Consider the following 13017-nt stretch of genomic DNA (forward strand, 5'->3'; position numbering starts at 1 on the left):
GAGGGTTGGGTTGGGACCAAGTTGGCCATATGCGTACTCAACAGGAAAGGAGCATCGCAAAGGGAAGTCCAAAAAGCCGACGCAGAGATAGAACGTAACAAGAGACGGCGACATCATCAACAGAAACACACTCACTGAACTAACAGAAGTTAAATCCTCTTCTTCATGTTTAAATTACGTTAGACTCTTTCCCCTTACATCAGATACAATATCAGACGTCGACAGAATATAGACATGTCGATTTAGACAAATAGATGGCGTCTGAAAGACTTAACAACAGAACAGGTGAGACACAGCAACATATCTCTGGGAACATATGTCACACTATCTGTCTTTATTAAACAATGCCAAATTATTTCACCAGCAATGTCAACAGCCCAATGTCAGGAACACAAAAATCCAGAGAAATAACGTTCAAATATCTCGGATTTTCAGAAAAAATCACACAAGGGCTGAATAAAATTTAAATGGTTTGAGAAAAAATGTAATCAATTTTGAAGTTGACACACACATCAAAAAACTGCAGTTGAAGATAGACACATAATGCTGGAGTAACTCAGCGGGACAGGCAGCATCTCTCGTTTTGGGTTAGATGCGTAGATTTTGAGTGATTTCAAGCAGAGACAGACCAAATTGATATTTAATAATTCTAGCTTAGCAGGAAGGAACTGCAGATGTTGTTTAATTCAAAGATAGACAGGAAATGCTGGAGTAATCCAGTGGGACAGGCAGCATCTCTGGGGAAAAGGAATGGATGACGTTTCGGGTCGAGACCCTTTCTTCAGACCCGTTCCTTCTCTCCAGAGATGCTGCCTGTCCCAGCTGAGTTACTCCAGCATGTTGTGTCTATCTTCTGTTTAAACCAGCATCTGCAGATCCTTCCTACACAAAAAACTGCAGTCGCCAGGTCCTATCTTTCAACACCAAGAGTGTCCTTGGACTCAAACTGCTTTCCACAGTGGACACGTATGATGTACCATGTTGGATGTGATATTTGTGGAGATATTAATGTACGTGCATTGATCATGGCCCAGAAATATGCAGAACGAGAGGTGCAGGACTTCAATCAAAGTACAATGTTACATGTGTCAGAAAATTCCTCTCTTAATCTTTGGTAACTGGATAGACTCGGCTTGTACTCGCTAGAATTTAGATGATTGGGGGGGATCTTATAGAAACTTACAAAATTCGTAAGGGGTTGGACAGGCGAGGGGTATGGAGAGAAGGCAGGTACAGGATACTGAGTTGGATGATCAGCCATGATCATATTGAATGGCGAATGGTGCAGGCTCGAAGGGCCGAATGGCCTACTCCTGCACCTATTTTATATGTTTCTATGTTTCAGACTTTATACTTTAGATATTAGATTTTAGACATGAGATTTTAGATTACACTCTAGCCATTCACAGTGTACAGATACATGATAAGGGAATATCGTTTATAAAGCCAGTAAAGTCCAATCAAAGATAGTCTGAGGGTCACCAAAGTGGTAGATGGTAGTTCGGGACTGTTCTCTGGTTGTGGTGGGATGGTTCAGTTGCCTGATAACAGCCGGGAAGAATCTGGAGGTGTGCGTTTGTTTTCACACCTCTGTACCTTTTGCCCGATGGGAGAGGGGAGAAGAGGGAGTGGCCGGGGGTGAGACTGGTCCTTGATGATGCTGCCGGCCTTGCCCAGGCAGCGGGAGGTGTAGATGGAGTCAATGGAAGGGAGGTTGGTCCGTGTGATGGTCTGGGCTGCGTCCACAACTCCCTCCACTTATGTGTCGGGGTTGGACAGGCTGGACGCAGGAAGATTGCTCCCGATGTTGGGGAAGTCCAGAACAAGGGGTCACAGTTTAAGAATAAACTGGAAAATCTTTTAGGACTGAGATGAGAAGAACATTTTTCACACAGAGAGTGGTGAATCTGTGGAACTCTCTGCCACAGAATGTAGTTGAGGCCACAGTTCGTTGGCTATATTTAAGAGGGAGTTAGATGTGGCCCTTGTGGCTAAAGGGATCAGGGGGGTATGGAGAGAAGGCAGGTACAGGATACTAAGTTGGATGATCAGCCATGATCATATTGAATGACGGTGCAGGCTCGAAGGGCCGAATGGCCTACTCCTGCACCTATTTTCTATGTTTCTATGTAAAGGACTTCCATCATTGAAGTTGACAGTGAACAATCTTCTGTACGACATTCCAGGAGAGATCTACCTCTCTCTTGACACTTCCCCATAATTGCGTTTATATATCTGTTGCCATCAGATTTATTCATCCACCTGCAGAATATTAATTCAATAAATGTTGGTAGGTTAACTTAATATAATTCAGGTGACTCGATTTGATTAGATTCGATGGAGGATCTGATCGTTTACAGATAAAATCTGAACACAGGGACTGAATTCTGCAAATTATTACCAGTTACAGACCTGAACCCTGGACTTCAGTAGATATATTTTCTTTCAAAACCAGGACCTCAAATTGGGGTCACGTCATAAAGGGGGATACTTTCCTAAAGGAAATGAGTGAAGCTATTGGGAGTTGAAATAATTGTTCCACTGCGAAAAGTTAGTCTTTCAAAGAGTAAACAATAGGATTGGAATCCAAGATTGAGATTGAGATCTCCTCTCCCCATCGGGCAAGAGGTACAGGGGTGTGAAAACGCACACCTTTAGATTCAGGTACAGTTTCTTCCCAGCTGTTATCAGGCAACTGAATCATCCTACCAACAACTTTTAACAAGGTACAGCAACGTCGACCAACATGCTACCAAGTCCTCGTGTTGTAAGCCAATACTCGGGGCAGCAGAGGACATTAAAATAACGACTTCAGCAGCACCAATTCAACAGCTCGTTCTTTTATGAATTATCCTGGCAGCAGTTTGCACCAACGCATTGATATTCCATCTCCCATTAATCTCGGCCCCAGGCTGATTCGCCCGGCAACGGGTTGAGTGGCACGGTGGCGCAGCGGTAGAGTTGCTGCCTTACGGCGCCTGAAGCACCAGAGACCCGGGTTCGATCCCGACTGCGGGCGCTGTCTGTACGGAGTTTGTGCGTTCTCCCCGTGGCCTGCGTGGGTTTTCTCCTGGTACTCCAGGTTTCCTCCCACGCTCCAAAGCCGTGCAGGTTTGTATGCTAATTGGCTCGGCGTGACTGTAAATTGTCTATAGTGTGCGCGGGGTAGTGTTGATGTACGGGGATCGCTGGTCGGTGCGGTCTCGATGGGCCGAAGGGCCTGTTTCTGCGATGTATCTCTAAAACAAGCGAGTTCTTCTCAAACATTGATCTGAATAGATTGTAATGAAATGGTCTCTTGGAGGTGTAGGTGTGGCACGGTGGGGCACCGCTAGAGTTGCTGCCTCACAGCGCCAGAGACCCGGGTTCAATCCTGACTACGGGTGCTGCCTGTACGGAGTTTGCACGTTCTCCCTGTGATCACGTGGGTTTTCTCCGGGTGCTCCGGTTCCCTCCCACACTCCAAAGACATTGCCCCCAGTGGGTGTCGGATGGAACTGGTGTACGGGTGATCGAAGGGCCGGTTTTCACACTGTGTCTCTAAACTAAACTAAACTAAGATAGAGCATGGAATCTGACCCTTCGGCCCACTGAGCCCGTGCTAGCCATATATTACCCATCCCCACTACAGTATTCCCACTAGCGCTCACCTCCCTACACACGAGACGGGAATTTACAGAGGTGGTCATTAATCAAGGAGTAATGTACCTGCTAGTGGAACATAGTTAGTGGAGGGAGGGTGAGAGAGAGGGGAGAGAGGTGGAGAGAGGGGAGAGTGAGGGAGAGAGAGTTAGGGAGGGGGAGAGAGGTGGAGAGAGGGGAGAGAGGTGGAGAGAGAGGGGAGAGAGAGAGAGAATGGGGGAAAGAGGGGGAGAGAGGTGGAGAGAGGTGGAGAGAGGTGGAGAGAGGTGGAGAGAGGGGGGAGAGAGGGGGAGAGTGAGAGAGAGAGAGAGGGAGGGGGAGAGGGGGAGAGAGAGAGAGGGAGAGAGAGGGAGAGAGAGGGGGAGAGAGAGAGAGGGAGAGAGGGGGAGAGAGGTGGAGAGAGGTGGAGAGAGAGAGAGAGAGGGGAGAGAGAGAGAGAGAGAGAGGGAGAGAGAGAGGGGGGAGAGAGAGGGGGAGAGAGGGGGAGAGAGGGAGAGAGAGAGAGAGGAGGGAGAGGAGGGGAGAGAGAGAGATGGAAAGAGGGGGAGAGTGAGAGGGAGAGAGGGAGGGGTGGTTGAGAGAGAGACAGAGGGAGGGGGGGGGAGAGGGGGAGGGAGAGAGGGATGGAGAAAGGGGGAGGGATGGAGGGGGGGAGGGAGAGAGGGGGGGGAGAGGGGGAGAGAGATGGGGAGAGAGGGTGAGAGTGAGGGAGAGTGGGAGAGAGGTGTAGATGGAGAGGGATGATGAGAGGGGGGAGAGAGGGAATAAAGCAGGATATGGAGTAAAGGCTCACAAATTGTTAGTTGCTGAGGAACAGGCAACAGTCAAGTTTGCATCACACTGTAAACAGTGGCTAAAAAGTGAATCCCGGTGTATTCCCCTCCACAGATGCTGCGTGACCTGATGAATATATTCACCGTTCTCTGGTCCCATTTCAAACGTTATTATATAGCTGAACAGCTTGCTGCAGCATTTCCAAGTCATAAAAGGAGAGATGTTATTGTCAACGTTTAGTGTGATTTCTGCTTCAATAAACGGTAATGCATTCTGCAGTTGCAGGAAATTTTGCTTCGAAGCATTTCTCCTGCACTGTTTGGAATTTTTTATATTTAATCTTAAATTTATTTGGGGAAGTTCCAAGACCTTCTAAAACAAAATAGAGCAGGAACTTTAAGCCACGTGAAAGTGGGCGGGGGGGAGGGGCGGGGGGTGTTGGGCAACTAAATTAATTGCAAATACAACCAGGTTTCAAAGTACTCATTTCCATCAGATTCGCTGCTGATCGCACCATATAACCATATAACAATTACAGCACGGAAACAGGCCATCTCGGCCCTACAAGTCCATGCCGAACAAATTTTGTTCCCCTTAGTCCCACCTGCCTGCACTCATACCATAACCCTCCATTCCCTTCTCATCCATATGCCTATCCAATTTATTTTTAAATGATACCAATGAACCTGCCTCCACCACTTCCACTGGGAGCTCATTCCACACCGCTACCACTCTCTGCGTAAAGAAGTTCCCCCTCATATTACCCCTAAACTTCTGTCCCTTAATTCTGAAGTCATGTCCTCTTGTTTGAATCTTCCCTATTCTCAAAGGGAAAAGCTTGTCCACACTAGCCACACCACTAGCCACATCTTCCCATCTCCACCCCTTTCTGCTTTCCGCAGTGACTGTTCCCTCCGCAACTCCCTGGTCAACTCGTCCCTTCCCACCCGAACCACCCCCTCCCCGGGTGTTTTCCCTTGCAGCTGTACCTGTCCCTTTACCTCCCCTCCCCCCTCCTCCTCGACTCCATCCAAGGACCCAAGCAGTCTTTCCAGGTGAGGCAGAGGTTCACCTGCACCTCCTCCAACCTCATCCACTGTATCCGCTGTTCCAGGTGTCAACCTCTCTCCATCGGCGAGACCAAGCGCAGGCTCGGCGATCGTTTCGCCCAACACCTCCGCTCAGTCCGCCTTGACTTGACTTGACTTGACCAACCTGATCTCCCGGTTGCTCAGCACTTCAACTCCCCCTCCCATTCCCAATCTGACCTTTCTGTCCTGGGCCTCCTCCATTGTCAGAGTGAGGCCCAACGCAAATTGGAAGAACAGCACCTCATATTTCGCTTGGGTAGTTTACACCCCAGGGGTATGAACATTGACTTCTCTAATTTCAGGTAGTCCCTGTTTTCCCGATGATCGCTGGTCGGCATGGATGAGTTGGGCTGAAGGGCCTGTTTCCATGCTGTAATCTCTAAATGAAACACAAGTAGTGGGCTGGCAAGGAGACAAGATTGCCGAGGGACTAACATTTCCTTGACCTTTCTGAAGAGCCATACTTCCATAGGGTGAGACTGTCAGATCAAGCAGGCACTTGCACCATTCTGAATTAAAGGCTACATTATGAAAGAGGGGCAGTGCAACAATCGAATTTAGTCTTTAGAGAAACAGGCACTTCAGCCCATCGAGTCCACGTCGACCAGCCATCACTCCGAATACTGACCCTATCCTACACGCCAGGGGGGGGCTAATTTACAACTTACTGAAGACAAATAACCTGCAAACCTGCACGTCTTTGGAGTGTGGAAGGAAACTGGAGCACCCGGAGAAAACCCAGAGACGAGGAAACACTTTTTCTCACAGAGAGTGGTGAGTCTGTGGAATTCTCTGCCTCAGAGGGCGGTGGAGGCAGGTTCTCTGGATGCTTTCAAAAGAGAGCTAGATAGGGCTCTTAAAGATAGCGTAGTCTGGGGATATGGGGAGAAGGCAGGAACGGGGTACTGATTGGGGATGATCAGCCATATATATTGAAGAGGGAGTTAGATGTGGCCCTTGTGGCTGAGGGGATCAGGGGGTATGGAGAGAAGGCAGGTACAGGTTACTGAGTTGGATGATCAGCCATGATCATATTTTGAATGGCGGTGCAGGCTCGAAGGGCCGAATGGCCTACTCCTGCACCTGTTGTCTATTGTCTATAAAACCCACGCAGGTCACGGGGAGAACGTACAAACTCCGCAGTTTGTACAGAGAGCACCCGTAGTCAGGGCGGAACCCGGGTCTCTGGCGCTGTGAGGCAGCAGCTCTACCCGCTGCACCATCGGGCCGTGTCCTGAGGTGAAAGCCATCCGTTTCACAAGGAATTTCAGAGGAAGAAAAAAACCCTATTTGATTAATGATCAACAAAAGCTGATAGGAAGGGAGCGAGGGTTTAATGGCCATTGAACAGCAATAAGCAAGGCCACATCAAGGAAACATTGTGATAGATTAAAATGAAGGGGTTTTATTCGAATGCACACGGCATGACAGAGAGAAATGCGTACAATCTAACCACCGATTCAAGGGACATGGTTGCATGGTGACCAAGGCTAGGAGTCAAAATATCCCCTGGTGGTTTCTAAAGAGACAAGAAATGAAGAGGAAACCAATACTGCAAAAATAAGTTTCAGCACCTGAAAAAGTTTCATGGAAGAAACCAAGACTACTTTACGCCTTGACTTATGTAATAAGTCAAACGCCCTGTCCCACTGTACGAGTTCATTCCAAGAGCTCTCCCGAGTTTGCCCTGATTCGAACTCGGAGATTTACGGCAATGGCCGCTCGTCGGTACTCGAGGCTCTCGTGGACATTTTTCAACATGTTGAAAAAACTTCACGAGTCTTCCCGTGCTTACCTGCCGTTAGCGAGTCTTCCCGAGTGCCCGCCGTTAGCGTTACGAGCCGCTAAGAGACGTCCCCGAGCTCCGACGTACCCGCCACGTTCATTCTCCGTGCTTACCACGAGTTTGATTTTTTTTAACTCGGGAGAGCTCTTGGAACGAACTTGTACCGTGGGACAGGGCCATAAGAGTTAATGAATGGACGAAAATGCTGGAGGAACTCAGCGGGTGCAGCAGCATCTATGGAGCGAAGGAAATAGGCAACGTTTCGGGCCGAGACCCTTCTTCAGACTGACAACAAACGCTGAGTTTCTCCAGCAATTTTGTCCTCCTGTAAACACCTGTAAACTGCTGCAAGTAGGAATAAATTCTTCCTCAGGCTTAAAGCACTTTGCCTCAGGAAACACGACTGTTTGCCGACTTATAAACCTGGCAACTCCTACATATATTACTGAAATATTCATGAGTTTGAAATCGTTCTATTGTTTTTTTTTTTTCGTAGAGAGCCAGTCAAAATACAGGATGGTATAAATCTCTGCTGGGTATATCTGGACTTCTGTAGTTTCATTATTCATGAAGTTAGTTCTCAGACTGTATGAAGCACAATGATTCTGGTCAAAGAATTGTAAATAGGAAAGAACCCCCATAAATATTAAAAATAATCACCTGTTTGCTATTCCCCGCATATAAACACAGGAGAAATATCTGCGTACCACATACACAGATGAAAAAGCTACTTATCTTAACTACTAAACCAGGTTCGCTTCTTAATAAACAGACACCACACAAACTGTTTTGGTAGACCAGTTCAAAACTTTACTTAACATCGGCCGATGGAAGGGAGCGAGGATTCCAGCTAAGTGACCAATGTAGACACTCAACTGTCCCCAGTCCTCTTCTCTGAACAACAGAATTACATTGCTTTAAATAGGTTTTTTGTCCCCTTATCACATTCCACAGACATTAGTCATGGTCAGAAGTACTGGAAAAGGTTTCCACAGAATGCATCACATCAAACCCTTTTTTTTACATGGTACAAGATATACTAAAAACATTGTCCATTTGTTTTATCTCCAAATAGACCACCCTTGCTCTGGTCGCTGCTTCCTCTGTCATTTGGTCCCTCATAAACATAGGTCACTTGTTTACAAAGATGCAACTGTTTATTTCTCTCTTCCTTTATTGCCTGCTTCCCCATAAACATTGGTTATTTGATCTCTACTTCAAAGGTTTCTCTCCAGCTCCTTCACTTGGGAGACAATGTTATCTCTCACACCCCCCAACCTGAGGAAAGCCTAATTTGACACTAAATATAAGCTGTAAGCTAGCCCAGAAACCAATTTAATATTTTTAACTAAAATTCGGCTTCATCATTCCATCCTTTTATCAAAATTTTGATAACAACTACAGTCCTTGCTGAGTACATACGAAAGACCATAAGCATCTCATCAGACAAATTAATAGTACACTAGTAACCCAATCAATTCATAGTGGACAATCGTTTCACAAGTCCCTCCAAACATTTTAAATGGCCACCAACCTCCCCCGGACGTGACACTAAGATACTACCATAGGACAGGAAAAGGATCATAAAAATTGCTCAGCCTTTATTCGGCTTCATTTGGATTTCCCTGTGTGCTGGTGTAACTGGTTCATGCTTCTCTTGTGTGACACTGCATTTGCAACATAACAATGCCCTGTCACCAACATACTGTTTCCTTAAAATACACCAGTGCCTTGGTTGTGGCAAAAACAGGTAGATTTAACTGGCCTTTGCAGACCTCTTACTGTCTGTAGTCAGGGTATCTTTGCTGCGCTTGTCATGTTTGACTTCAATCTTGTTTAAAAGGAGGTGTGTACCATCCTTTAAATGTGTTTTAGTCCGCAAGTTTGCCATTCTGAAGAAAGTTCAGTCCATGTGGGCTGGGCCACCCCAGAATAAAGGAGCATCAATAGCCCATCGTCCTTGTTTCCACAAACTGTTCACAGTCAATCAAATGTATCCAGCGATGATGATCTTTCATCTTTACAGCAGTTCATGTTGTTAACAACACTTGGTTGTTTCTTTTCAATACAGTTTCAATTTCTTCTTGTCCCAGCACCCCCATCGTATAGCTTTTATGGCTCCCAGCAAAGCTCCTCCAACCTGGGAATGTAGATCTGGCAAGACATGGGTTAATTGCCGACCATACATAATTAGTTAATTGCCCAGGGCCTGTTAGTGGCTTCCCCCCACTCTCCAGGGGGTGGACACGGCAGCTTTTCCTGTATCAATAAAAAGTTGTGAATCTTGTTCACCAGCTGTTTCTCCAGCACTTTTGTCTACTTTGATCCTCCATTCCTTCCTAACACTTCCCTGTGAATTTATTCTTTAATCCTATTATATCCGAAGAGGCTCTCTCCACCTAAATATTCAATTCTCCAAATATGTTCTCTTCCCCAATCTACTTTATCTTCTCACCTTTCATCCCTCATTGTGAGTTCCCTCAAACCTCCTTTTTTAAGTCACAAGACAATTTTTCATCTACCTTCATTTCACTCACAAAGCACATGCTTCAACATCTTTTTGTTTGCTTGAAAACAGTAATCTTGCTTCATTAGCATTTTAAAAGACAACCTCTGTTATCATATCAAAACAATCTTTCCCAAAAGAACTCATTCAGAATCAGTAATCAATAATACATTTTCTTTTCTCTGTAATTTTGACATTTCCAATCTCATTTAACACTTTAATCGGGATGAGTCTTTTTTTTAACCTTGGTTCAAAAGATCTATAATCAGCCAACACATTAGCACACCATAAACTTTGTAAATTTGCATTTTAAAGGACAACTTCTTAAAAAGTGACACACAACTTTGCTCATTGCTTCGAATTTCCCACATTCCACATACAAAAACATTGTTTTACAAGCAGTACATATACAAAAACATTGTTTTACCAGCAGTATATAATATTTCATTTTCAAAGACGTCTCTTTGTAATTTACTTTCCCTTTTTCTTTTTTTTTTAAATTTCTTAGTTCTCATTTGATTGTTCTAAAACACACAATTTTAGGCCTACTGCTATTCCTAGCAATACTATAAGCCTCTTCCTTTATTTTCTCCTGGCATTCAAAAACCAATCACATTTCTTGGGTTTTGATGCTTTAGAGGAATTATATAAATCATTTATTTGAATGATAGCCATTGCATATCCATCATCAAGCTTTCTAATGTGGCTTGTCAGAATAAGGATTTACCTCCTGGGTAATTTTGTTTTGCAATCCCCATTGACTCTTTCCACCATCCCAGATACCTGTGGGTGGTGTACACAGTGAATTGCTGTCAGATATTAAAATGTGCACATTTTTCCTTATTAACAGTGGTTGGTAGAGCTTCACTCCACCTACTAAATAAATCTAAAATACTACGCAATATTTATAACACTGGGCCCTTGGCATTATCTCCTTAAACTGCTTTCCCATCCTTTACCAGCCTCAACTCGAGCACAAACAAAAGCCCCTGGATAGCTTTGTGATTAATAACATATGTATATATCATTTTCCTCAATGCCAGAGAGCTAAAGACACATAATTCTCCGGATATGCTCCTACAAGCTCACCTTGCCCACAGAACTAAATCTGCATTTTCTCCTGATTTTAAATTTATTTTTTTTAAAACACAAAATCATTCAATATCCCTTCCTTCTCATCTTTTTTACTTAGTTTGCTTATATGTAATACTTCTCAGTTAGTCCCTTCAAACATGTTGTCATATTCCCAATACATATCGTGTAAACATCTCCCAACCACTTGTTCTTGAATATAGTACTGGTATCACCAAAATCAATCCTCTATTTAATAGTTTAACAAATACAACGTGTTGCTAAAGTAGGAGCAATTCCAATCCAAGTCATTCTCATCATTCTTAATCTGTTACCTTCGACATAGAGAGAACCAAATTTGTTCATCTTGGACCTTGCCTACAACTGAGACTCACTACCGAGAGACGTTATCCATCCAGACTTACTTTTACCAGAACCCCAGGACAGACTGAGTAGTCTCTCACAAGGTTGAACAACCTACCTACTGCAGGAATTGCCAGGCAGAGTGTTCTACAGACTCACCCTCAATGACATTTTGAAGGCTTTTTTTTTTTGTTGCCAAAGGCATTAAAAAGGAATCAAATATATTAAAATAACAACTATTTAAATAGTTTAAACATAACAGATAGTTTAAAACATGAACAGTAAAACAACTCAAGCATGTAACTTTTTACACAGGTCGGCAACCCCATGCAAATGAATAAAGTTGCCATTCCTAATATGCAGTGCCACCACATTTCCTTTGTTATCCTATCATTCCCTCCTTACCAGCATGGGTAAGACGGGTAAAAATGTATCGTTATACACCAACTTGTCCAAGCGGGGTGTGCTGAATCAATGGCACAGCCCTCTTGTTTCCATAGTTATTATTATATACAAGAGGCGTCCCTCTATAATGTACATACCTCCCTCATGTTTGGCAGGACCGTTCTATTTGCTAGCATCTGTTTAGCTGCTGTCACTATGCATTTGGATGTACAGGCTGCACTGTTTGGATACACTATCAGCAACCCATTGCCTTTTGCTATAGAGGGTCCCCAGCACCAGTGTGTGCAGTACATTTAATAATGACCAGCTGTTCTGGTAGCATCAATGCCTTAAACAAATTACACACAGAAAGGCATTCCCGTGCTCCCAATCCTGGAGAGCTTTGTAAGGTCAGAACTTCAAGTTATAGGGATGTTACTGATGGAACTGCCCAGGTAAAGATGCCATTGCTACTGGTAGGGCATAGGGAGGTGGACATCTCACAAGATTATCTAACTCCTCCACATTTTCATTACCAAATAGGGTCGTCGTGCCAGACATGAAGTCTCCTCCAGAGGATTTACCAGTACTGGGTTTTTTTATTTTTTTCGAACCATCACCTGTTTCTCACCTCCTGCCTGTCTTTTAATTCTATTCTCTTGTTCCTCTGCCCACTGGCATTCTAGTTGCAATAATTTCCATCCTTTCCGAGTGCTATCCTTGTTTCTTAACTCTATCTAGCAATGTTACCAAACTGTGAGATTTAAAAAAAATCAAATCTGCAATTTATCCCATCAGATAAAGCATAACAATAAGTTTAATTTGACACCTAATTCACTTTCATATCTCAAGTAATAACAAAAAAATTATGGCCATTTTCATACTCGGAAATTAGCATCTTGTTCCCTATTGATTTTCTATGGACATAACAAAAAAACTGTGATCATGGACCGTCAAAAGCCCATAACCTTCTTAAAAATTAAGAGAACTGAATGAAATTTTCAGTTATCATAGATTGAACCATTCTGACACAAATATAAAATAATCTTACTTGGATGACCTGAAATAAAAGCATACAATTAGTTAGTTACCCAATTGTAGCTAATTTCAAACTTCAATTACTAGATCTAAACATCTATCCATTTCTTAATAAATGATTAACATTTTTAAATAGCCTAAGTGTCCAAATGATATTCACAAATAATTCACAATAAAACACGATTTTTAAATCTCATTTACATCAATTTATAGGCCAAATGGAAGGAATTTAGTGTTCAATTGCTGTAAATTAAAGTCTATTTTAAATCGGCTTTCTAGAGGGTTCCTCATGCATCTCCTCTGTTCCTGATTTCCATGTTTTAATTCCTTTCTTTCCCATATCAACACCTCTGCTTATTTAA

The 13017-nt window shown here is 43.9% G+C and overlaps 1 long non-coding RNA gene across 1 annotated transcript; it reads right to left on the reverse strand.

The window, feature by feature from the left end:
* Positions 1 to 8080: 8080 nt before the first annotated feature.
* On the reverse strand, positions 8081 to 11896 carry LOC129705021 (uncharacterized). Its single transcript, XR_008724840.1, has 2 exons — positions 10527 to 11896; positions 8081 to 9447 (listed from the first exon to the last, which is right to left on the reverse strand). It is a non-coding gene; the product is annotated as an uncharacterized LOC129705021 (long non-coding RNA).
* Positions 11897 to 13017: the final 1121 nt, after the last annotated feature.

The sequence above is a fragment of the Leucoraja erinacea genome, chromosome 17 (assembly GCF_028641065.1).
Source record: "Leucoraja erinacea ecotype New England chromosome 17, Leri_hhj_1, whole genome shotgun sequence".
Lineage (NCBI taxonomy): Eukaryota > Metazoa > Chordata > Chondrichthyes > Rajiformes > Rajidae > Leucoraja > Leucoraja erinaceus.